The following is a 22,129-nucleotide window of genomic DNA, read 5'->3' as shown; positions in this document are numbered from 1 at the left end:
ACAGCTGATTAAGGGATTATTTAGGGGAGTGAAGGTTTGCAGGGCTAAGTTCCTTAGTTTAATGTTACACTAAATGTAATACAAATACATTTGGGGAAAATGTTCAAAAGCACACGTGAGCATAAGGCACACAGTTCTCACTGACCTGCAGTGGGAGTGGTGTGGTTATGTGCCTTTTGGTCATTTAAAAATCTGCCCCTTAATTCTTACCTACCTCCATTACTGAAAATAACATAGGACTTTAGGACTCTTGTGCAGAGGAGACCCCTGTATGTATATCTCCCTCTCCCCACTCCATGACACAAGCCCCTCTTTCCTTGGAGGGCTCTCCATTGGGCGAAGGATCTGCAGGTGAGTAGGGGGCTTTGAAAGGGCACACTTTCCCCTCCGCTGCCCGAATACCATTACCAAGTGACATAAGGAAAGGAAAGGTCATGCTGGTATTCACTTTCCTGTGGAGCTGCCTCCACGCTGGGGAGTCTCCTTAAAGGGACATCCCAGGGCAAGTAGCCATGCTGTCAGTAAGGTTGCCAAGTCTCACACATCTCATGTGACGGTCACACCTGCAGCCCCCTGCCATGCTTTGCCACAACCCCACTGGAATGCTGTGTGTTAATCCAAGTTAATCCAATTCTCTACAATCCCTGCTCCTGGCCACTGGGGGCCAGTTGCCAGGCACCACGCCGTGACCACCAGGGTGCAATGCTGCAAGGCAGGGATGGAGTCCCAGCCCCAGCACTCCGGGTCTGCCTACTGCAGCCCCAAGGCACCTGCTAAATATACCTCCTCACCGCCCTGCAGCCCCAGCTTCCAGCACACACATTTACCCCCACCCAACAGCCCCTGGCATCTTCAGCCCTACTCACTCACTCACCCCATGACATCCTCCGTGCTTTCTGGGGACAGGGTCTCTGTGGGGATAGGCAGCCAGACTTCGTCTCCTACTCCCTTCGCACCACACCATGCCCCCCCTCCCCCGACTGGCTAGCAGTGACAACAGCCAGGAAGGATAAAGAGGGGGCAGCTGACATTCACTGCGGGCATGTTACAGAGGAGAACGGGGCAGCAAATCGGCAGGGGGAGGCAGAATGTGAGAGACAGGGGAGCCAAAATGAAGGGTGCACAACGGAGTGGGAACACAAAACCACAGTTTTCCCCCAAGGAATTATCCCCCATAACAGAAACCCCCGTCCTGTACTGAATGTCACTCAAGGAGCTCCTCAAAACATGGCAGCTCTGAGTCAGCAAGTTGGGGCAGAGGCTCACATTTGGTGGGCCAGACACCCATTCTCTTTTGTGCATTAGGGGAGATTGAGAAAACTGACAGAAGGATTCAGAGGCATTCAGCTTGGAAACTTCAGGCTGTTGTTTCCGCACACAGACACAGTCTGGTCCAAGCATTTCTAGGACTAAAAGAAATTATCTCATCTAATGTCCTTCTCACCATTTAAGCTGTTAGTTTCCTTTTTTGCATTTCACACCATTTGGGCAGTGCACATAGGCTCTTTGCTTTCACTTTAGCTTCTAGGCAGCTTCTAGGCAGTTTCAGTTCTGGTTCCCAAGCACTAGTAACAGGGTTGTTGTGGCATTGCCAACTCTCAGGATTTTATTGCTAATCTTGCAATATTCAGTATCTTTCTTAAAGCCCCTGTCCTTTTGTTGCAGGGAAATCCCGGCTTTCATTTAAAAGAAAAAGAAAGTTGCTAGCCCTCATGGTTGTGGAAAAAAGCTTGGAAAATGTCAATCTTAAGGGCTCAAAAGCAGCAGACAAAATAAAAACTCCAAATTTATTATCTTTTAAAATCCTGTGATTCTTAAGCCGAACACACGATTTTTTGGCCTGACTCATGGTTTTGGAGCTCTTGGGTTTGGCAATACTGCTGTTGTTTTTTTAGGTCACGTTCTAGGCGAATACTCGTCTTTTTAAAAAGCCAAACACACACAAAAACATTTCTAATCTATAAGTTTTTGTAAATTTCCCCACTATTTTGCTTTAATCTAATATTTGGAAGTAAAACTACTGATGTCGTTCCTTTCCCTGGTTTATTTTAAACTCTCATCTTCTTGTGTCGATCTTCAGAAATCTTTGTTTACAACTTTACAGTGAACATGAAAAAGATCAAAATCTATCTAATAATTATTGTATGTGAGACAAATTCAGCATTTGGACCAAGGCCAGGACTAGCATAGCTGAGCTAAAATGTACACTTCTCATCCAGCCTTTGCATTGTCATTTGGGCTTTATTAAATTACTAACTGAAACTCAGGAAATAACATTATCTGGCTAGAAATATCATTTGGCCAAGCTCCACGAGCAGCTTTACAGGGTGGTGGAAAATCAGTTGCTAGGTCACCTTCAAGAAGTGTTGATACATCAAGATGCAAGGTGCTCATTGGTGCAAGTATTTGCCTCAGGGCACATTCAGGGGCACTCTAAGACTGATTCAGTGATTGAGAGACCATCTGAAATCAGCCTGTGGCCAGAAAGATGGAAAACAACCCATTAAAAGGCTTAATGATGTAAATGCTGGTTTATTTGTTACAGGGAAATAAAGATTTTGGAGGAAGTGGAGAGTTTAAAAAGACACTGGTCTATTGTCACTTGAATTAATGGTTCTTCGCCATGAAAGCCAAAAATATTGGCCTTATCTACAGGAACAAGTTGCACCAGTTTAATCTAAGGTGTGATTTTAAACCGATTTAGTTAAGCCATGCAAAAGGCAGTGTGGACACTGTTATTTCTGTTTACAACAGGTTTATTCTGGTTTAAATTGGCTGAGAATAGGATTAAGATGAAGTGTAAGGTCCTCCTATCTCCCTAATCGCTCGTTCATCATGCCCATTAGAGGATCCTCCTAATACCACCTCCAGCTTCCTGTGGGGGTTTGTAACAGCCGCTTAGCGTATGTAGGGAGCACAACACACCAGGTCTGTTCTCTACAATTGCTTCTTTATTACCTTCCAAAATGGCCCCCAGGGCCCAGGCAAAACTCCTATATATATATGTATACACACACACTCCAAACATATGTTTAGGGACTATCCTAAACCCCAAGGATACAATATCCCTCCCCCTCAAAGTTCAAAAAACTTCTTTGAGAAGAAAATCAACAGCTCAGTATAGTAACTGGAACTCTAACTAGAGGTGCAGCGTAGACGACCCAACCTCATGTGGTAATGAGGAAAAAGGGGATTATTCTGCCCCAGTTCACCCCCACTCTACAGATTCTTCCACAAGTCACCCAAACACTAGATTCAAGCAGGGGTTGTGTTGTCTCATGGCAAAGCAGAACTGGTGTAGATGTTCCCAGCGTAGCCAGGATTGGCAATAAGTCCACAAGCACCCCAGTACTAAGGAGACTGAGACCTCCTTCCAGAGGGCCATTCTAGTACCTGCTCCAACAGGAGCAAACTCTACCTCCCCAGACTCTGAACTTGGGTTTGTTACAGGAACAGTAGCATCCACTGATCCATCACTGCCAGATGGAGACAGTGAGTCCTGTGAACCTGACTCAGGTTCCTCACCTCTTCCTCAGGCAAGTAGATGATCTATGTGCCATCTCATCAGGAATTCTCCTACAGCAACCTGATAGGAAAGTGGTCCTGTAGCTTTTACAGTTGTGCAGGGAACCACTTGGGCATTCCCACAAAGCTCTGAACTCAAATGAGTACTCCAGGAGACACAAAGCAAGTGCTCTGCTGGTGGTCACGATAGTGTTTCATATTTTCTTGATGTTGATGCACCTGTTTCTCCGGACAAGGTTTCAAGAAACTCCAGCGGACATGTATCCACTGCCGTATCAGCAGTTCCACAGGCAATACCCCTGTTGTAGCATGAGAGGTTGTTCTGTAATTACACAAGACCTGAGACAGCCTGGTCTGCAGCGACCCCTCTGTAACCTTCCTGAGTCCATTCTTAAAGGCCTGAATAGCTCTCTCTACCAGCCCATGTGTGGATGGGTGGTAGGAAGCGGATGTTATCTGTTTGATCTCATTAGCCCTCAAGAAGGCCTGGAATTCCTCACTGGTAAAGACATTAGCATTGTCGAAGACCTCGGTCTCAGGCAGTTCATGTGCGCTAAACAAGAAGCAAAGCTCCTCAGTTGTTACAGATGAGGTAGCTACTCTGACTGGAATGACTTCCATCCATTTAGAATGTGCATCCACCACAACAAGGAACATTGACCCAAGGAAGGGACCAACATAGTTGAGGTGTAGTCTGATCTAAGGCCTTCCTGGCTATTCCCTTGGTGATAGGTCTGCTACTGGAAGCAATTTTCTTAACTGTTGGGATGTGGCATGGCACAATACTACTTACTCCATCTCTCTATCTAGGCTTGGCCACCAGACATAACTTCCGGTTACAGTTTTCATTTGGGTCATCCCAGGGTACGTTCTGTGCAATTTCTCCAGGATTAACCTTCTTGCCTTGGGATGTATTATAACTCGTGATCCCCAGAGGAGAATTCTGCTTTGGAGACTTAGTTCACAACACCTGTGAAAATACAGATGTGTGTCCAAAGATACTATCAACTTGGGCTATACTAAACGAGAGACCTGGGGCAGAACAGAGCCACTCCAGGTTTATCAATCAGCTGATATTGGTAGACAGTTAGCAGTAATGCCCAAAATTGCAGGCATGGCGGCCATATAAGGAATAGCTTTGACTTCGTCCAGAAGTCCCAAAAGTGGCTTGTGGTCAGTTGTTATAGTGAATTGTCACCCATAGAGATATTGATGGAACTTCTTGACAGCAAAGACAATAGCCAATCTTTCATTATCTAACTGGGGATACCATTGTTCTGCTGACGATAAGGAGCGTGAGGCGTAGCAGAGTGGCCTGTCAGTCCTATATTCCAGTGTGAAAGTACAGCACCTGCACCACAGAGTGAAGCATTGCAAGTAAGTAACAGGTCACACGTGGGGTCAAAATGCACTTGGAGTTTGGCTGACTTCAGAAGCCCTTTGGCTTCTTTGAAGGTGATCTCCTGATCATTACCCCAGTGTCCCGCTGCGCCATTTTCTAGCGGTGCGTGAAGGCAGGCAAGCATCATTGACAGATTTGCTAAGAATCATCCATAATAGTTTAAAAGGCGAAGGGACGTCTGCCTTGAGCTCACGTGCAATTTTTGGAACTGGAGCTTTTTTGATGTCTTTAACTTTCTCTTCCAATAGTTGCAGTTCTTTTCCTGAAACACTATGTCCTAAATAAACCACCTCCTTAGCCATGAAAATGCACTTTGAGCACTTGAGTCACAACGCCACCTCCCTTAACTTTTGTAGGACTGTTCTAAGTTCCGTAGATGGTCCACTTTTGTCTCTCCTGTAATAAGAACATTGTCTAGGTATACCTGGACATTGCGCAATCCAACCAGTAACTCTTCCATGACTCTTTGGAATATAGCGCAAGCAAAGGAAATCCCGAACAGTAAGCAGGTATACCTATAGAGTCTCTTATGTGTATTGACAGTGATCACAGCCTGTGAGTCTTCATCCAGGACTACCTGTTGGCATATCTAGCTTGGTAAACAAGACTCCACCCACCCACTTGTTGTAAAGCCCTTCTGTGCAAGGAATGGGGGAGTGTTTCAAGTGGGTAGCCTGGTTTGCAGTTTGTTTGTAATCACCACACATACATATGGAACCATCAGCTTTTGCTACCGGCACTACCAGAGCAGCCCACTTAGAGGATTTCACTGTTTAGCTAATCCCTGCAGTCCCTAAACGTCAGAGTTTCTCTTCTACCCTGGCTTGTAGAGCGTAAGGAAAAGGGTGGGCCTTGCAAAATCAGGGGTGTGAAACGGGATCTGCATATTTTTTTCACCTTGAGATTCTGGAGTTCTTCTAGCTCCTCTCTAAATACTTACTCATATTTTTTCAAAAGGTCATTGATTGATCTTGTGCTTATGTGATACAATGATCCCAGGAGTCTTTTCCAGTCTAGCTTCAAGGTGAAGAGCCAATACTATCCGAAAAGGTTTGGCCCTGCCCCAGCTACCACAAAGAGAGGGAGACGAGCCCCCTCGCCTCCGCTTCCACCCTCCCTAATATGGGAATTTTCTCCGCAGTGCAGGATTTGAGTATAGCTCAAGTAGGGGATAAAGTCAAGCTGGAGAACGCATCAGCGATATCTTTGTAGGTCTCTTGCACCAACACTATAGCTGCTTCCTCTGTATCAAGCTCCATTTTTCACATTCTGCCCATTCAGCTGTATCTTGACTAGGATTGGTGCCTCACAAGAGTTCATTTGATTCACGAGAGCATGCAACTCATCTGCTTCCTCTTCCTCCGGTTCAAGGTCCCCAGCTGATGCTCCTTCCACATGGTGCATCCTATTCCCCTTCATCTTTCAGGTATCCCTGCATTCCCTGACTCTCATTCTGCAGCACCTAGCCAAATGTCCCTTCTTTTTACAATAATGACACTGAGTCTTCATGCCTGCACTCTATCTGAGAATGATTCCCCCCACATCGGTAGCCCACTCTTTTTCCCTCTAGCATTAGAAGATCAGGAGATTGGACCTTCCTAGTGTGGCTTGACCATCCCTTTCCTATCCCTCAACTTGTGGATCCACTTGGTGGGGATCAAGAAAAGATGGCAAGTGCCTCTGGCAGCCATCTCCAGCACCACAGAAATATCCATGGCCTTTTGGAGTGTTCGAGTGGGCTCTGCAAGAATCATTCCCTGCATAGCTTCATTATTATGCCATCATTGATGGTCATGCAGCATATCCTCCCAACCGTTTCCAAATTCACACCTGGCTGTCAGCTGGCATAGTTATACCACGAACTGTGAGACAGATTCATTAGGCACCCTGATGCAGAAGTAAAATTTAAACCACAGGACACAAACAGGTGGCTTTGGTTCATAATGATCCTTCTCTGCTTTTAATTATAGCCTCCAATGTCACCATTTCAGTAGTTCTTGGCCCCAGGAGATCATGAATCAGTCCACAGGTCTTGCAACCCACAACACTGAGGAGGATAAAACTTTCATTTTGTCTCGTCCATTACACCATTAGCCAATAGATAACAGTAGGCGTGTTCTACATAACGTGTCTATGTTTCTTTCTGAGTCTCGAATTCATCTTCCCTGCTGTAGCGCATCCTTCCCTAGTGTGACTGAAGAACCCAGAGTCTGCACCTCCACGCTTCTCCTGCAACTCATTCTGGCTTTTCAGGGCTCCTAGGACCCTTCTCCTCTCTCAGGAAACCAGCCAGTCCCAGGAAGCAGCTCCTCGGAGTACCACAGCACTGCATCCACCTATAATGCCTTGCACACATCAGCCAGCACACCTCCTCGCCAGTATGTTACAGCTGTGTAGCGTATTTAGGCAGCACAACACACTAGCTCTGATCTCAACAACTGCTTCTTTATTAACTTCCAGAATGGTCCCCAGGGACCAGGCAAAACTCCCCATCCCGGAATACATGTTTAAAGACTATTCTGAAACAAGTATCCTAAACCTTCAGGATACAAGGTTCCGTAGGCCTCTGTCCTTGGTCACCTTCTCTTTCCCCTCTGCATCTTATTTCTGGATAATCTCATCTGCAAACACAAATTCAGCTACCATCTCTGTGCTCACTTCTCTGCTCCAGATCTGTCACTTCCTGTCCAAACTCAAATCTCAGCCTGTTTCTCTGACATCTCCTCATAGGTGTCAAGTTGACAGCTGATGCTCAACATGGTTAAAACAGAGCTCCTAATCTCTCTTCCCACACCACCCCAACTCTTCCCACTACCTCTTTTCTCATTCACAGTGGACAGCACCACTGTCACTCAGGACTGTAACCTGGGCCTTATTTTCAACTCAGACCTCATTCTAGGTCCTCACATCCAGGCTGGATCTAAATCTTGTTGATTCTGTCTGCATAACATCTCTAAGAAATGGCCTTTCCTATCTGTTCACCCAACTAAAACTCTCCTCCAGGTTCTCATCATCTTGTGTCTCAATTACTGCATCTCTTTGGCCTTCACAAATGCAACCTTGCCCCATTCAGAGCCATTCAGAATGCTGCTGTGAAGATCATTCTCCAAGCCTGTCATTTTGACTGCGTCGCCCTTCTCTTTGCATTCCTCCGCTGGTCTCAGACTCAAGCTGCTTGTCTTCACTTTCAAGGCCCATCATGCTCTATCCCTACCCAGCCTATCATCTCTCATTCACTATTAAGGTGTCGACTCCGGTCTCTGATCTGCCCATGATGCAAGCCTCCATCTTGTTACATTTTCAAACAAGCATCTTCATGCTTTGTCACATGCTGCCCCACATACATGGATCGTGTTCCCCGTAAACGTCCACAGAGCTACCTTATTATCTTCCTTCAAAATCCTCTTTAAAATTCCCCTTTGCTGTGATCTCACCAAAACACTTGACAGGGGTTAGGCCATTGATGTGCTGAAATCTCAGTCTATTAAGCTGACGAATATCGGCTTGTTGTTTCCTTGTATGCCCATTCCATCTGTTTGTATCCATCTGTTGTTTCTTATCTTATATTTAGATTGTGAGCTCTTTGGGGCAGGAACTGTCCGTGTTCATAGAGCACCTAGCGCAAGGGGTCCTTGCTCCATGACTTGGGCTCCTAGGTGCGACAATAATACAAATAATAAGTTATAATTAATAATCCATTCAAACTGAAATCAGAGTGCCCACGTAAGGGTTTACATCAGTTTAGCTAAACCAGTTTAAGTTAAACTGCTGCCGCTTCTGTGTGTGCACATGGTTTTATTTTGCCACCAATTTTTTATCATGTGGCTTTGTGAATGAATAGTCAGAGATGTCTGCTCTGTCTCCATGTGACAGTGATCTCATTTTTACCATTGGGAATCATGGGGCCAGAGGTTCACCATCATTTCATGTGCCCCCACAAAAAGACATCATCCCCGCTCAGACCCCTGGAGCTTCCTTCCTCCCACAGTCCCTCTCTTAAAGACAGAGTGACATTGTGACTGGCCTTGCTCTATTGTGAATGGGATGTGGGGGGAGCGGGGAAAGCCCTAATCCCCAGTGTTAGACTGTGAGCTCAATGTCCAGTGGAGATTGGAGCTGTCACTGGTGCTAGATCCCCCTTCCATGCCTGCTGCCAGGGTAGGGCTGCTGGGAGGAGCGTGTGCTGCATCTGTGTATATGGTGGCTTCGCTCCTGCTCTGATGTATGCTCCATAGGGCTGCTGAAGGAGTTTTGCCTGAATTGGCAAAAACTAGTTCAGGGGCTCCTGTGGTGGCTCAGTCCCGCTGCACCCCTCCTAGAAATAGTATGTAGCATTTTAAATTAACTTCCTGAGCCCTGCAGTATGGCTGTTGTGAGAGGGCATGTTTGGAACATTCTTCCACAAGACTACTGGGCTTTAATTGTAAGGGATCCTTGAATGTGGGCTGGGTGTTAAAAGTCACAGTGACTGCTTCTTTAATCGGCAGTCCCCCTATTGGACTCCCTCCTGGCTCTTATCGTTCATACTCATTTTCTCTGCAGTGTCCTCTCCCTTTGGACCACTGAGTCTGGATACCAAGGGTCCTCTCTTAATCTGGACCAGAAAGAAAACATTCACAGGGATAGCTACAGTCTCTAGGTTAGCAAGATTATAGAGCTGAAGTTTAGCTGATGTTACTTGTTAGTGATTTATGTACTAGGGAGGTGGATTTATGGATAGAGACGCGTGTATTACAGTGGGGCCATTAGCACAGCTATAGTTAGGAGCCTGTCAGCATTTCATTGTAAATCACCTTTTTGACGGGTTTAGAACGAGACTGTTGAAATTATCGGCTGGCTGAAGTGTGCCATTGAGTCTCAGCCTGAGCACATTTTACTCTTCTACCACGTTGCATTTTCTCATTGACAGACATTAGATCACTTTTTTAGAGGCAAGGAAAGCCTGGTATTGTGGAGCCTTTATTGTACTTTCTAACCACACACACACATTTCAGAAGTGCCAGGCACAGTAATGTGTGTGTTGAATTGGTTTGCTCTAACACACTTTGCTGCAGGTGCTGATTAAATCCAAATTACTGTCAGGCTGTATTAATAATATAATTGTCAGCGAGGAAATAGCAGGTGAATGAGACAGCCTACTTGGAGGACAAGGACAATTAAATTCTCTCCTTCCCCATGACCAGAAATACTCCACTCTTTGTCTTTAGAACAGCGAAATTGACAACAGGAACCGTCATTTATGCATTAAGGGCCAAATCCCATTCACACTGGAGTTTTGCCCTTGGCTTCCATGGGCCCTAAATAAAGACTCTGCAGTACTGAAATAAGATGAGCAATCATTCTCTATCACCTTCTCACTGAAAGGCCATGTCTACACTAGGACACATAGGGCATGACACATAAGCCATGCCTACACGACACTATTGCTGTAGGAATACCAGTATACTGTATTGTCAAAGAGCTCCTAGTATGAACACAGCAATCCTGGAAAAGCTGCGCTTTATACCGGTTTAGTAAAACCGCCAACCATGACCAAAACAAGCTATCGTGTAAAAACTTCCCCTAAACTAGGGACTTTGAGCAGCTCTGTTGTTCAGAGATCACATCTTTTCACACCTCTGACTGACGTAGCTTTGCTGTCAGAAGCCTGGGGTGTAGATCAGGCATCAGAAATTTACATCTAATTAAAATGAAAAACATGTATTAAACACTAGCAACTTCTACTGCCACTTGTTAAAGTTGATTCCTCTTACCCTGTATGGAACAAAAAAATCTTTGAGGGTACAAATCTCTGAACAGCCCTTGAGAACCGCTGGCTATTATATTTTCAACTAATCTGTTTTAAAATCAGCAGGGTTTATCTCCGAAAGTAGTCAAGTAAAAAGGGAAAACTGGGAAGGAATATGTTGCTTTGTGTAAAAAATTGCTCTGAAGTCACCTTTTTCCTGGCAGGAGCACATTTGATGGTGTATCATTTCACACACACACATTCATTTTTAAATGGTATTATACCATTGGGCTGGAAATTAAGTGAGAGGGGAAAAAGAAAAGTCTCCCTGATATATAAAGCACGCTGCTTGATGGCAGTTTCAAGTGCCTTGACAGTTCTCTATAAAAAGACCTTGCTTACAAGACCTCTAGGATTTGGCTAAAAGCAAAACACCTACTAATATCATTCTCCACTACTCTCTTCTGCTGTGATAAGTTCTCAGAAGGAAAACGGAAATGAATGTCTGCATTTTTCAGAAGAACAGCTGACCTGAAGAAGGGCTCTGTGTAAGCTTGAAAGCTTGTCTCTCTCACCAACAGAAGTTGGTCCAATAAAAGATCTCACCTACCTTGTCTCTCTTTTTCAGAAGAGGCATATCAAAAGGGTGCTTTGATGGAGTATTGGAGTGGAATTTTCCATGTGTACGCACCCAGAAAAGATTGTCGCTCTGTGGCTGGATGAGCAGCTCTCAGGCAAAGCCAGAGGGTGGCTCCCCTAGCAGAAACCACATGCCAGATCCAATAGCTTTGTTAGGTGCTATGATCTGTTTGTCAGACTCTAATAACCTTTTCCATGGAGAACAGTGCATGGCTGGCATGAAGAATTGGGATACAACTGTCAAGCAATTAATAGCTCTTCTTTTCTGTGGGTTATTTCTCAAAGACTTGTTTTAAATTGCAATGTGCTTCATAAAAATGTTCTGAGGCCTTGAAGAATGTCAGTGAGAACATGAATATCAAAGTAAATTGGCAAATAAATTCAGACTTCAGTGCATTAAGAAGGAAGCTGTCTCTAGCAACAATCCTCGGACAACGGTCTTTAGGAGACCTTTCCAAGTGCCACTGTCTTATCCTAGTTATCAAGGAGACACCTGACAGCTTGCGAGTCATCTTTTTTACTTTCTGGGTGAAATTCTTTGTGCAATAAATTCCACTAGGGATCTGGGGGATCATTCTACACTGGTTTCTGATTTACACAGAAACTCCATGGGCTGGGAGCACAAACTGGGAGCCAGACTTTGCTGTGCACCACAGAGGGACCCAGGAGTTGTCTGAGGGATGAGAAAAGCCATAATGCTTCATCATTGGCATGTCCCCTTCCATGCCCAAGCATCCATAGGGCACTGCTCCTTTGCACCCATGTTAGGGTGGAGAGGGAGCATGAGTAATTGTCTTTATTTTAGAAAACCTTTGTACCCTCGATACACTGAATAACTTTCAGAAGCATTTTTATTTTATTTTATTTTCAGGTATTTATATTTCCCGACAGAGTTAGAGAATATTTCTCATTGTAGCAAACCTTGAACAGAAGGCAGATTTGGGACATTTCAGCTAAATCCAATCTGCTAACTGTAAAACCCCTTTTCCTCTCACTCCTCCATTGCTTGGGACCCAGTACATAAAGCATTTCAGCAAGTGCTTAACTTTAAGCACGTCCCCTGGCTTAAGAGCCTGAGCTCCAACCTGAATCACAACATCAGAACAACACACAACTGCGAGCCCTGCGAGCTTCCTGGATGGGGAGGCTTGCTCTCAGATGCAGTGTAGACATACCCATTGATTCATACTGAGCAGCACTAGAGATTGGACATTTTAGAATGTGTAGGGGAGGATTGGACATTGGTCACTCACGCAAGCAGATTTAACCTGGGACCCTGACTTAGGTCCCGAGTCAGCAATGCACTTAAGCATGTGCTTAAATCCATCCTTCTTCAACAAAGCTCTTAAGGACATACAGAAGACTTACCGAAGTCAATGGGACTTAAGAATAGAAAGTTAAACATGTGCTTTCTTGGGTGGGGATGAATTTAGGATCATGCTTAAAGTTAAGCGCATGCTGAAGTGGTTTGCTGTATTGGGGCCCTAGCAATGGAGAAGTGAGAGGAGAGAGGGACGTTACAGTTATCAGGTTGGATTTAGCTGACATGTCCTTTATAATGAAAAGCTTGCATGACATTTTAGGAAGCTGGTGAATGGACTTTACTACCTAGCATTCAAAGACACTTTGTCTCTATCACCATCAGCAGATTGCATTAATCTTAAAGAGTTGAAAGATTAAACTGAAATTAGGAGTAGACCAATAGAAATTAGTAGAGTTAGTATATTTCTGTTTATCTACAGAATTTGAGTGCACACCTGGGACTAATAAGAAAAATTCTACAGCTAAAAGGGGAAGAAAACCAGACTTTGAATCACACATCTCTATGGGATGGAAGTATTTCATTAGTCCATCTCATAAGCAAATAGGTAGATATCATCAGCATATAAATCAAGACTAAAGCATTAATTTATTGAACTTATAATGTAGCACTTACTACAATAGCATGCAGGAGCAGTAAAAGCTTGGCAGACTGAGCAATAACACTGACCTAGATGGCCTGTTTTATGAAGCACTTCACTACCTTATTTCAGTTTAACTCAAGCCACAATGGTTAGGCGTAGGGGTTTTTTATAATTGAATGTGTTGTTTAAAATAGGTGAGACACACAAATAGCAAAACATTTCACATAGGAAGACAAAACCATAGATCTGAGAGGAAAAAGAGCCTGTAACCAAGAATAAGAACTCCAGTATGTGTCCTTACGTACTTGCTGGCTCAGTGAACTACTACAGCACCAGTCCTGCAATCAGATCCAGGCAAGCAGACCTCAGCAGGTGCAAGGGTTTGCCTCTGCAGACCTAGCTGCAGGATTGGGACCTATGTGTGTTAGTGTTTCCCCTTTGGGGGAATTGTTATTGCAGAAACCAAACAAGAACAGGGGTTTATTAATGCCCTTGGAGTTAAAATCATTGTGTACATTTATTTACTGTACACTACATTTGTGGGATAGAAATGATGACGATGTTACTGGTTATATTACAGTCAGACCCAGAGACTCGAGTCAGGATCAGGGCACCATTGTGCTAGGCACCGCAGCTTGATAAAGAGCGAGGCTAGACCCTTTTCATGTCTAGTTGGCTGGTTCAAATCCAGGTCAGCTTTGTAGATACCTCTGTAGCAGTGTGTGCCTCTGATGTCTGTTCATTGGCATGTATGAAATAGGGCTCCTGGTGCTCTGAGGGTGTCAGCCCACTTCCTAATAGGCAAGTGTCCTAATTACAAAAACATCACTCCAGTTGTCTCTTACTGACAATCTTATTGGCAGCCAAGGGAGATCTGGGTGTGGTTCTGTGGAGAGAATTCAGGGAACAGGGAATTCCTGTGTAAATGGAGAAACCTAAAATGTAGCCTTGCTGGGGCTGTAATGAAAGGGAGCCATCTTGTTTCTCCAAACTCCTCAGGGTCTAGTTGCTATAGAGCTCTTGCTCCATGTGCAGTAACATCCCTCTTATCATTTCCACCTGGCCCTGTTGGGGCGGGGATCCCCATGACTCACAGGCCCACTGTGGATGCACTTTTGGCTCCATTTCCTGAACTAGCTCCGTTATCCTATTTCGTATTATCTGTCTCTTTTTCTGAGTATCATTAGAAACCTTCCCCTGATGCTTCCAGGCTTGTCTTCTCTTTGGGGCAGCTGAAACTTGTCAGCGTGTTACATTAAGCTGTATAAGCAGTGCCTAGGACATTCACAAGGGATCATTTCCTTTTCATAGAGGCCAACCAGTATTATGCAAGTGTGTTGATCAGGAATAAAAATGTAAGAGTGATACTAACACTTGAGTATGCCAGGAAAGTTCCTGGCATTTGTCTTCAAGGTTTCCTGCCCGCATCTATGCAGCATATGTAGTGTATCTGATTAATTTCCCACTAGGTATCAATCTGCCGTACACCTGAGAAAGCTGTACTAAGAAAAAGAAGGGGTATATAAGTCCACTTTATTTCTAGAACTGTATTACTGACATGAGCATCTCTGAGCAACTCGATTGATAACGGGACCATATCTATTTTCATAGGTTCTCAGGGCCTGGTTTTCATTTACACAAGGACCCCTGTAGGCATTGTGAAGAGGCCTCAGAGTATAAATTACATTCACGCCCACTTTAAAATGCCTTTGCACTGCCAGAGCTGGGCAAAGGGACCTACTGTAAATGAGAATACGGCCCTCTGTATAGGAGACCATTCTCATCAAATGCGTTGCAGACTTCCAGGATTCTTTGCACATTTATATTGTGAATTTGCAGCTCAGTAAATCATTTGCATTGGCCTCCTGTCTGCAAAGGCTTTAAATGAATGGGTTGTGATGAGCCACAAACTCCCTACCCCGGTTGACTTGGCCACCCAGATTGTTCAGGATAACGTGTATTCTCCAGCTCGGGGTGGAAGTCAGCTTTTGGAATGTCCCTTCTATAATAGCAGCCACAATTGCCTCCTTGTCTGTCTCCCCACTCCAAATGCGAACGTTTTCTCCGATGCTTGACACAGGACCCAAACATAAGGCACTTACCTATTCGACTGTTGGTTTCCCATGCATGTTTTCAGAGCCTACTTTCCTAGACACATGACCTTTTGGCCATACCTTGTGCATTTTTTCTATCTGTACCATGTACCCCAACATGACCATCTATTTTGCTGTTCTTCTGTCCTCCAATTGGATTGGGGGCATTTAAACCCCCCATTACCAGTGAATTTGCCATCTCTTGCTGCATTGTTTAGCCTCTTCCGATTTCCCTGAAGTGAGAGCTGACCTCATCTGTAGCGTTGTAAAGAGTTGCTTGTCCGAAATCCCAATTGCAAGCCAGGTCTCTCTGTGCTCATCTCGCCTAATCACAGATTTCCCCAAGTTTCTAATTTCCCCTGTGTTATGTGCAGTCAGGGCTCACGTCTCATCTCGTGTTTTCATATGAAACACTAATCAGACTTCCTTAAAAACAGCCTCTAAATTTCCCTCTCTATCTCAAAAGTAAACAAAACAAAAATGTTCCTGGTCATGCTGCCTGGTGCATACGTCTCCTCTCAGCCCTCCGCGGTGAGCTGAGATGCTGTGCAGATCCTGCCGGACTGCTGCTGCCAACTGGGTCAGTCTGTCGGCCTATCAGGGAGGAAGCGATCTGGCGCAAGGAACTGAAGACTTAGTCTTTAGTTTTCTGCTTTTCTTTTTTCGGTTTGCACTCTTGAAGGGAAATTGCTTCTGACTCTGTATCATGGAGGTGAGCGGGACAAACTGCGTTGGTTCAACAACAGTTTACATTCTCTCAAACTTTCCTGAAGTTTCTATCTCCCAGACCCAGTGATTTCCTGTTTCCTTTTAGCTGGCCCTGATCTTCAAAGAGATAGTGCCACTGTAAGAGAGCTATAGAATCGTTCCCTGGCTGTTAAGGTGCTTGATTCTGGCTTCTAAAAGCAGAACTGGCTCCTTAAAAGATCTTCTGTGAACTTACACAGAATATCATCCACACTGTGACTAATATAATAGTCCTTCTTGAAGATTAAGGCTAAATATCTATTTTAAAAGGTTATATCCTATGGACTAGCCCAAGCAGTGTGTTCTCGAAATGTGCCATTCAACAACAAAAGCCACAGATCTTGTAACTCTTCTGCTAGAACCTGTGAAGAGGATCACGGTGTGAGCTCAAAAGCTTGTCCCTTTCACCAGCGGAAGTTGGTCCAATAAAAGATGTTACTTCCCCCACCTTGTCTCTCTAAGGCAGGGGTGGCCAACCTGTGGCTCCGGAGCCACATGCAGCTCTTCAGAAGTTAAGATGCGGCTCCTTGTCTAGGCACCGACTCCGGGGCTGGAGCTACAGGTGACAACTTTCCAGGTGCTCACTGCTCAACCCCTGGCTCTGCCCCAGGCCCTGCCCCCACTCCACTAATTATAGAACATACCGCCAGTTTGGGGTATCTGCCCTGTTTTTGACAGTCTGCCTTGAGGTAGGCACTCACGGTCATGAACCACTCCAGACAGAGTGACATGCTTGTTGAAGAAGTGAAAGGCATGACACACAGCTGATTTTCAGTTGTGAGGTGCTACCTCACATTGTTCTGATGTTGCACACTAGCTTAGAAATGTTTGTGCTGTGTCTGTGGCTTCACAGGTATGTCACAAAAAGCTGAGACAACCTCCCCCGACCCCCTCACATTTTGGATAGACATTTTCTATGCTATGGTGGTACAGTAGGTAGCAAGCACTTCTGAGTCAGTAGGAATTGATGCCCCAACATGGAGTCTTGTTACTGGAGTTGTCAACCTTCTGACAAAATGGACAACCTGGCCATTCAAGGCCACTTTCTGCCACCCTACCTCACATTGAGTAGCATCTTATTTTACAAATAACCACCTGGAAAGATACTCTTCAACATTCACAAGGTGGCAGAATCTAGTCCTAAAGATCCTATGGCATTCTTCAGAAGGGTAGGAGCATTGACCCCTGTGTTATGGCCAGATTCCAACTCACCATACATAATTGCATTCTGCCAACCTAAAATTTTCTTTGCAGTTTTAATTGGGTAATTTAGTCTTTGCTTCCTGTGCTAAAATAATATGTAGATTTGCAGTGTACTATTACAAACAGTGGTCATCTTTCACCTCAGAGGTGGCTGCATTTCACTGATGGATGAAGGTTATGGTCTTTCTATTGGTTCAGTTTGTAAAATGCTTTGGGAGCCATCCGAATAAAAGGTTCTGGATAAATGTAAGCTGATACATCTACCCATTTTCTCTCTCCAAAAGTCTGCAGCTTCACACTATGATGACAAAGGCATTTGGTGAAACTTGTGATTTTGTGATTCTTTGCGTCTTCCTCTGTTTGTTTTATATTTTGGCCTGCAGTGGTGTGTATTCTACCCATTGTAGGGATCCTTGTATTTTTTGTCCCAGATTTTCTCACAAACGTGTGCACACAATACTGATTTGTGCGTGAATATTATGAAGTTTTAAAGCTTGGGCAATCACAAATTGCTCATTTGAAAAGTTACTTCTATATGTGCCTCAGTTTTGCAATTGACTAGAACAGGCCAAATTCATGAGTATGCTCTGGCTGCTTTATGCCATGCCTGCGATGCAAACCTGGCTCTTTAAAGCCCTTATTATCGTAGTAATTTGCCAGCCAAACGGGACTTTTGGCTACACTGCATCACCAGAGTGATGCAAAGCAGCCAGAATATACTGATGAATCTGGTCTTTTGACCCAAAATGCCTATTTATAATACACCAAACATTTTTCTAGCAGTTTTTTCTTGCCCAGCGGTTAATCTTATATTTTGAAATTTCAGTGTGTAGTTTTAAGGATGGCTAGAGTTTCCTTTTTAAAAGCATGAAATGTAAAGAAGCTGGAACATATCCATCCATATTTCTGGTGAAACTAAATTTCTCCTGTGTGTTCCAAAATCACAGAGTTTGGAATTTTCAAAAGCAGTTGGTATTGGCCTAACTCTGTTCCCATTGAAGTCAATGGAAGAGCTTCTGTTGACTTCAGTGGAAAACCTACCCAGCGAGCTTCTGTTTGTGTAGTGTTTGTATTGGGAACTTTACCCATTAGCAGCTGTCTGCAAATACCTCTTCAGAGGATCTATATAAACATAAAGGAATCTTACAGCATGTCTTGGAGTTGGGCAGATAATTAAATATTATTAACTCTGTTTTATGGGGATCACTCTTGGGAGGTGCCAAGCAAAGAAGTCAGTGGGAGTTGAGGATGCTCATTACTTAGCAGGATAAGCCTTCCGATGGTTAATCTGAAACATACAAGGATGAAGTGACTTGTCCAAGGCCATATGGGAAATTAATCCACCCTGCAGATCTTTCAGTGGCTAATGTTCAGGTCAGTAGGGAGTTGGGTTTGTGCATAGAATAGGGTGATTGAGCTCCAGTTGGGAGAATGTGGGGACAGTAAGGCTGATTCCATTTAGGGATATGTGGTGTCATCGTTTCAGAATATGTTGTCTCAGAGTTGTCTCTTTTTTCATCTCTGTCCCTGTCTCTCTCGCTGGAGTGAGTTATAACTAGGCTGCGGTTGATAGTGGTGTTTAGTCATAGAAACGTATGATATACTGAGCGTTCTCTCTCATCTCGTCTCACAAAAGGAGACAAGTCTGTCTACTTACAATTCAGCAACTAATCTTATTCATGACCTATAAGCTGCCTTCAGATAGAATAATGATCCTTTCTGTGCACTGAGGCTGGTACTTTATTTTCTCTTCACTTGAGCATTGACATCCTACCTGTCACCTTGGGTGGCTGAGAGTGTGTCTTCTGATGTTACACCGATGTCTGCAGAAACTAGATTAAAATAGGCATAGGCTTCTATTGTGCTTAGATCGCACAGATGTTCACTCGCAATGAGAACACGGAGCCTTCTTAGAACTCTGGCAGTGGTAGCAGATGGAGTCATAGGCTCTTATAAAGGATCCGTGTGTCCTAAAGCTGTAGCAACATTATTTACTGTAGAGTTCCATTTTGGGAAAAGGGGGGAGAGAGAGAATCCAAACGAGCATGCATTTCCATGTTTCAAGACACAGAAAGGTTAGAGATCTCTCAGGTAAGCAAAAAATTGCCATGACTTTGCAATGACTGTCTGATGTGAAGTTGTGCTAAGGTTGAATTAAGAGATTGGGCTTCCCTGAGGCTTTTGGGTGGAGTGTGAAGCATTTTTTAGAGAACGGTTATTAAATGTGTCTAAAACGTCTACGATTTTGAGAAAGATAGTATCTAGGATACCTCTCTAGTCTTCTATTTGTGCTCGAGTAGCTCCCTCAGGAGAGAAGAGGTTTCATTGTCTTTCATTGCCTTGTGAATATTTGCATTAGTGAGAATGTTACGTGTCATTTATGCTGCGTCCAGTTGTTTAGTAAAGAAAATGTTGCTCGCAGTCATGAAAAAAGAAAATGGAACACCCAGTATTTTTAAATGTCTGCTTATGCCTGATGTTTACAAATTGTTTTATGATTTGTGGTTTATCCTTTAAGGAAATTAAGACAATGAATTAGGGAAAGTGGATCATGCAAATAGATATACATATCACTCGTGCCTATTTAATATGGGCTTATAAAATAGAAATGAAATTAGGGTAAAAATTTTGACTAGATGATTAAATACGTAACAGAGAAATATGTTAGCTACTTCTGTGCTATGCCTTTCCGCTGCAGCTCATTGTCAATACATTGTAAAATAACTCAGGCCCTCAGGGCCCCCTCTGAGAACTTTATGAGTTACGGAAGGCAAGAGCTATGGGGCTTGTTATGGATTGAGTGAAATCTGCTCTGAGGACCACCTGCTCCAGAACTCAACATTTCTTCCGCCATGTGGGTTTAAGGGAAAGCGAACACCATGATTTTGGTGCTTTTTAAATTTAATTTGCAAAATAGACATGCAGCGGATAGAGTTAATACTGGTTTATCCACCAAAAATTATGCATCAAAGACAAGCTGTCTCCAGAACTAACTGACTGAGGACAGAGTGGATTGAGACTGCAGTGCTAGTCTATCAGAAAGACAGGAAAAAAACGTGCATAAGATTTATAAGACACACAATGCCAAACTTAAGAGTGAGGGGGAAAAAAAACTCCTGGCAAAACTATGTAAATCCCTTCTATCCTGGGGTTTGTCTGAGAATGACACTGTATTCCCATCTCTCACAATTTGTTCAGAGCCACTGCAGCCATCCAAAGTTCACTTTACATCAGCAAGGCACTAACGGTTACTTCCAAACTCCATGATGATCAATTTTGATCTAGCTGTTGCTTAAAGAAAAAGTGCCGAGCAGGATGACCGGAGCAATTATAGATAGCTACAGGCTCGTTCCCTACAACTATCCTTATAATTCAATTTCAAACATTCCATTAGTCTTCGTGGTAGTAATAAGCTTTGCCGGTGGGAGTTCAGGCAGACAGTATTGCTTTTCATTTCAAATTAATGCATTAGATTTTTGAACCATAGGATGTCTTCAGAACAATGGTCTTACTTTCAAGAAGAAATGTTTTAAAGGGGCTAAAAGGAGGGCAATACGCAGTCAAGCTTCATAGGTTGAACTAAATTCAGAAGGGAGTCTAAGCTAGTGTAAGTTACACCTTCCAGTCCTATCCAGTCTAAAATGTATCACCTACTGAGACCCACATTCACTTCAACGTATGCTTGTTCTACACTTAAAACTTACACCAGTGTATATTTCAGTTAGGGATGTAAAATGTTAACCGATTAGTCTTACCGGTTAACCGCCTTCACCATTAACCTCAGCGGCCCCACACCAGCAGGAGTGGGCCCAGCCATGGCCCCCAGCCGAAGCAGCCAGAGCAGCACCACCTGGCCAGAGCGGGCCCAGCTGCTTACTCTGTTAACCGTTTAAACAAAATATTTTAATCATTTAAATGGTTAACTTATTAAACAGCATTTACATCCCTAATTTCGGTCAGGGATGTGAGTGTTTCTGTCAGTATAGCTAATGTCATTTGGGGAGCTGGTGTTCCTACACGAGCAGAAGAACTCCCATTGGCATGTGCTGCATCTATACTAGGTGGCTATGCTGACCTAGGCTGTGCAATGTAGACATAACCTCACACTTGACAGAGTCTTTGGACTACTACAGCCATGCTTAGACTAGGTTTCCCCATAGGGTTGACCACAACCAGCCAGCATGACGCACTCTCTACAGTAGGTGAAACATCATGTTAAAACATGTTAGCCCAGGCTTTTAAAGCATGGTCTATTGACCTAGACCAGATATGGCCTTCATTTAACTGAGCCTACCTGAGGGGCAAGGGGAAAGGAATGGATTGTTATCAGGATTTACTATTAATTGTTCACATTTCATTAGCACCTCGGGGCCCCAATCAGGATCAGAACCCAAGATGTAACAAGTGGGTGCAAACAAATAGAAGGAAGGAGGGAGGGAGGCCCTGGAAAACAGCATTAGGAACTCAGGTTTATACGAATGAGCAAGCTATATGCACAGCTGGATGGTTTTGGATCAGTTAACTTTAAAACAAAATTACAAAATATAAACAAATTAATAAGGTAAACCTTAGAAATCCTGCCTGCTTTGCGGCTCCCAAAGTCTAAACAGCTCGTAGACTCTGGGAGCTGGGCCTGACCTGGGAGTTTGGTCAGCAGTGTTATGGGACTTCACCTTGAACTCACTCACTCTAGTTTCTCTTTATTTCTCTTGTAACCATTTCTGACTTTAATGCCTTATACTTGTACTCACTTGAAATATCTCTCCTTGTAGGTAAATAAACTTGTTTTATTCTTCAGTCAGAACTAATCCAGTGTTGTGAGCTATGTGGGTAACTCCATTTAGGGTGGCAAACTGTTGTATATTGAGCCTCTTAGAGAGGCAACGGA

General features: G+C 43.9%; 1 protein-coding gene across 12 annotated transcripts in view; it reads left to right on the top strand.

Annotated features, from left to right (window-relative positions):
- Positions 1-22,129, top strand: part of NRG1 (neuregulin 1) — a 707,377-nt gene that overhangs the window by 645,314 nt on the left and 39,934 nt on the right. The window lies entirely within an intron of this gene.

The sequence above is a fragment of the Lepidochelys kempii genome, chromosome 5, assembly GCF_965140265.1.
Source record: "Lepidochelys kempii isolate rLepKem1 chromosome 5, rLepKem1.hap2, whole genome shotgun sequence".
Taxonomy (NCBI): domain Eukaryota; kingdom Metazoa; phylum Chordata; order Testudines; family Cheloniidae; genus Lepidochelys; species Lepidochelys kempii.
Note: the sequence above shows the minus strand (reverse complement) of the source record. Positions and strands in the feature narration are given on the sequence as shown.